At 52.9% G+C, this 5,177-nt stretch overlaps 1 pseudogene; it reads right to left on the minus strand.

The window, feature by feature from the left end:
* Window positions 1-699: 699 nt before the first annotated feature.
* Window positions 700-1,403, minus strand: LOC102146513 (pseudouridine-5'-phosphatase pseudogene; annotated as a pseudogene).
* Window positions 1,404-5,177: the final 3,774 nt, after the last annotated feature.

The following is a 5,177-nucleotide window of genomic DNA, read 5'->3' on the forward strand; positions in this document are numbered from 1 at the left end:
TAAGACCAGCTTGGGATCTAGAGGGCAGCTGGTCACAGCTTGGGGGAGTTCTTGAGCACATACTGAGTACCTGTTCAATGCCATGCCCAGGGCTTTACTTACACCATCTTATTTAATCTACACAATAACTCTATGGGTGGAGGGCAAGTGTCATCCCCACCTTATAGATGAGGAAATTGAGGCACAGAGAGGCCAACTCCCTTGTCCAAGGTCTTACAGTTTAGCAAGTGGCAAAGCTCTTCCTACCTTAGCTATGTGCAAAATCTTGGCAGCTTAAAGATGGCTCTATTCACTTGGAACCTATTACCCCAGGAGCCTTCCCTGTGTCACCTTCTTTAATCCTCACAGCAGTTGACAGGGGTGGGAACTGTCCCCATTGCACTGATGAGATTGAGGCTCAGAGAGGTGGAATGACTGGCTTAGGCCACCTGGCAAGTCAGGAGGCAGAGCTGGGATTGGAATTCAGGCTGTGAAGCCAGCTTGCCTGGGTTCAAATCCTGCCTCTGTCTCCTCTTTGCTGCGTGTCCTGGGCAAGTCACATCACCAATCTGCGCCTTCGTTTCCTCACCTGTAAAATGAGAACGATGACAGTACCAACCTCAGACCAACCTCAGCAGAGTTGTGAGGATCACATGAGTGAAATCATAAAAGGTGCTTAGCACAGTGCCTGGCACACAGTAAGTGCTCAACAGATGTTAGTCACGGGTGGGTTTTTGAGTCAGAGAGCTGTGCACAAGTGTTTCTGTGTTGGCGTGTGGGCAGGTAACCATGTGGCCCTGAACCAGTGCACGTATCAGTGTATGAATGGCCTGTGGATGAGGTGACCTGGCGGGAGGGTCTGTGCAGAGGCAGGGCCAAGAGTGGAGGTTTGTGTGCATCTTCAAAGACAAGGCACTCCTCCACAGGAGGAGGTGGAGAGAACCTCCTGGCACAAGCCAGGAATATGGCAGGGTTGGGCTTGCAACTCTTCACTTCGAGTCGTCTCCCAGCACGATGTGATGGAACAGGCTGAAGAGTTCCTTGTGCCTGCTTGTCTTCACCTCGAAGGATGCGGACTCTGAGTTGGTGGCCAAGGCGAAGGGGATATTGTGTTTCCGCAGGTGGAGGATGAGTTTCTCAGCCCCCGGCATGAGCACCACGGTGGGGAACACGTCCCTCGGCCTGGCTTGCCTTTCTTCCAGCAGCTCCTCCTTGGACACCAGGAGCCGCAGGACGTCCACGACCACCTGTGCCACCTCCAACGCCTTCTTACCCATAACCAGGGACTTCACATCCCAGGTGTATTCCTTTTCATAGCAATCACATATGTCTTGAAACACCACTGAACGGAGTCGTTCAGTATCCAGAAGCAGGCCGTCCACGTCGAAGAGGAGGTGGGCAGCAGGCCACAGGGGTACAGCCATGACACCTCTGCCTTGGGTCGCGTCCAGGCAACCAGGAGGTGTGCGCGCACCCACCAGCCCCGCGCATGCGCACTGCGAGTTCCCGCAAAGAACTTCTAAGCCCGCAAATCAGTGTCACTTGCTAGAATGTCTTTTTAAAAAATCTAGGCTGGGCGCGGTGGCTCAAGCCTGTAATCCCAGCATTTTGGGAGGCTGAGGCGGGCAGATCAGGAGGTCAGGAAATCGAGACCATCCTGGCCAACACGGTGAAACCCCGTCTCTACTAAAAATCCAAAAATTAGCCGGGCTTGGTGGTGCGCGCATGTAATCCCAGCTACTCAGGAGGCTGAGACAGGAGAATCACTTGAACCCGGGAGACGGAGGCTGCAGTGAGCCAAGATCGCGCCACTGCACTCCAGCCTGGGTGACAGAGCAAGACTCCATCTCAAAAAAAAAACGTATAACTTTAGGGAAAAAATGTATCATGGGCCTCCTATGATCAGCTGGTGCCCTGGCCCTGGAAATTATGGGGATGGTGGCTACGTGTGTCCATATGTCTGCTGGGGTGTGTGTGTGTGTGTGTGTGTGTGTGTGTGTGTGTGTGTGTGTGAGAATGTCTGTCTTCCTGGGGTGAGGCTCTGGATGTGGAAGATTGGGGGCGTCTTTGTGAGTGGGTCTGTGTCTGGGCACATACATGTGTCTGTGGGTGGTGTGGTGTAGCCAGAGGCCTGATTAGGTCAGTGCTAACCTAGCCATGGGGCCCTGGCAGGTACACCCTGTCCCAGCCTGGGCCAGGCCCATGCCACAGAGGAGGGAGGGCCCCTCTTGCCTCGTCCCGGATGCCAGGGCAGTCCTCTTGTCCCTCACCATGAGCTCTAATCCTGTTACTCATCATCTCCCCAGCTCTGGGACAATGGCAGCCTTAAGGGAGGCCTGGCAGGTACAGACGCCGGGTAATCCATGGGCTGCTGATGCCTGGCCCTGGGCATGCCAGAGACACCCCTCCACCCCCAACCCCACTTTTGGATGTTCCCACAGCATATGGCTCCCTAAAGTCTTGCTGCCACCCTCTCCAGGCTCAGTGTGCTGATGGGGAAGCCAGGGCACAAGCTGTTAGGGTTTGAAGACCCGGCTTCTTGACAGGCCTTCGGTACTGTGTGGCCTTAAACAAGCCACAGCTCCTCTCTGAATCTCAGTTTATTGATCTTTACAGTGAGGAAGGGGTTAGATGCTCTGACCTCTAATCTGACGTCAACAGTCTTTGAGTGGTCAGTTCCTCCAGATTCACCCCGAGCAGAAAATGTGGGCTGGACCAGCAAGGGAGCCCTACTCCATGACCCCACTCCCTGGGGAGGCAGTGATAAGCAGTGTGCTGGGCACTGCTCCCCTCCCAGACTCCTCCAACCCCAGATAAGGAAGTGGAGGCCCAGAGAGATGAAGTGACTTGCCCAAGGACTCGTGGCACACGTGGAGCTGGGCTTGAACCCTATCTTCCTGAGTCCAAGTCTCTTCCTCGCTCCTTCACACCACACTCAGCAGTGGAATGCAGTGTCCTTCTTTCAAGAAACTGAGGCTCAAGCCCACAGAGTGAGAAAAGGGCAGAGCCAGGTCTTCGGTCCTGGGCTCACAGCTATTGACCCCTAGGGACTTGCCAGACAGCATCACGCTAGGAAAATGAAGACCACACAACGTTCCCTGCACCTGTGTTCATGCCAGTCCCCACCTACCTTGCATTCTCCCTTCTCAGCCCACTCTCAGCTCGAGTAGCATGGAGAGGCCTCCCAGGGATCTCACCACCATCTGCACCCTTGGCCCCCCTCCCTTGATGCCCTAAAGTTCGTTTCTAGGATACCTGTCCTCACGGCCATACCAATTAGGTGAGGGTGGCCACCTTTAATATGAGCCCATCTTGCAGATGGGAGAACTGTGGCTCTGTGAGTTAAGTCACTCAATTGTGAGTGACAGAGCCAGAATTTGGACCCAGAAATTTTGACTCCAGAACCTTCACTCTAGGAACTAGTGCCCCAGGGTATTTTTCCTCATCAAGTCCCTCCCCTGCTTAATCCCTTCCCTGGCTCCCCATCACCCTCACCAGGGATCTCAAAAGGGCTGCATATCGCATTGCCTTGGGGGCTTGTTAAACGTCCCCCTAGGTGCTTGTCAGTAGAGTCAGGGTTGCCAAAGGTGAGGCCAAGAGATATGCATTTTAATGAATCCCTTCCTGTGGGAAGGCCCAATCCCTGACCCGGCTTTGGTGCATGAGGGGATATAGGGATGCCTGGGGAGCTTATGGGGGCGTCAGAGTCCCCTGTGGTGTGGGGATCAGGAAGGAGGAGGAGAGACGAGGCAGGCCAGAAACTAGGTAGCATTTTCCTCTCTTCCAGGAGGCTAGGCTGGGCGGTGGTAAGACAATGGGTGTTAGACAGGCTGGCTGGACTCCTGTGTGACATCCAGCAAGCTGGTTACCCTTGCTGAGCCTTAGCTCCTTGAGTGTAAGAAGAGGAAATAATAACAGCACTGACCTCACTGGGTCTTTGTGATGACTAGATGTGCTCACATACAGCAGGTGCCTTGTGCACGGTATGTGCTCAATAAACGCTAGTGTTAGCTTTCTTTCCTCTTCCTTCAAACAAATGCCTTAAAAACATTGGGGATGCCCAGCACAGATGAGGCTGTGGAGTAGCAGCAGTGACCATGTGCAGTGGCATAATGCTTGGGGGAACTGTAGCCATAGAGAGTATGGCTAAACATGTACATGCATGCTGTGCTCCAGCAATTCCACTCCTTGTTATTTACCCAAAAGAAATGAAGAATAAAAACATATGCCCAAGCTGAGTGTGGTGGTTCATGCCTGTATTCCCAGCACTTTAGGAGGCTGGGGTGGGAGGATCACTTGAGGTCAGGAGTTCGAGACCAGCCTGGCCAACATAGCGAAACTCTGTCTCTATGAAAAATACAAAAATTAGCTGGGTGTGGCAGGGTGTGCCTGTAGTCCCAGCTACTCGGGAGGCTGAGGCAGGACAATCGCTTGAGCCCAGGAAGAGGAGGTTGCAGTGAGCTGAGATCACACCACTGCACTCCAGCCTGGGTGACAGAGCAAGACTCTGTCTCAAAAAAGAAAAAAAAAGTCCACCAACAAGAGTGTTCATAGCAGCTTCATTCATAATAGCCAACACCTGGAAAGCCCAGGCGCCTCTGGACATGAGAATGGATAAACACACTGTGGGGATTCACACAGTGGAGTAGCACACAGCAAAGAAGAGCCAGTCACTGCCTCACACAATGGGAGCGAGAAAGCCGTGCACGTACAGCACACTACAATTGCACTTAGTGACCCCCAGGAACATGCTGGACTCAGCACTGGGTTAGCAGTCAGGACAGTGGTCACCCCCAGGTGGGCAGTGACCTGGAGGGGACACAAAGAGGGCTTTGAGAGGGCTCCATTTGTAAAAATTCATCACACTGTGTACTTGTGATCTGTGCCCCTTTTTGTGTACATGTTTTAGATTTTAGTAAAAAGTTTATTTTTTTAAAAAGTGTGGTGTGGTTGAGTAACCTGGCCCAGGGCCTAAAGTCATCAGCATGAACATTGTAGGGTGAGGGCTTTAGAGATGATTGAGGTAAACAAGGCAAATGTCATCCTTCTTCTCCATCTCAGCAGGCAGAGGTTCAAGGCCCCACGCAGAAGACAGACCCACAGACTCACAGAGCCACAGACACAGTGACAGCTTGGCATGTCACAGATTCTGAGAGAGGAAATCCCAGGGGAATGTGGGAGCTCAGAGGTGATACGTC

The sequence above is a fragment of the Macaca fascicularis genome, chromosome 10 (assembly GCF_037993035.2).
Source record: "Macaca fascicularis isolate 582-1 chromosome 10, T2T-MFA8v1.1".
Taxonomy (NCBI): Eukaryota; Metazoa; Chordata; class Mammalia; order Primates; family Cercopithecidae; genus Macaca; species Macaca fascicularis.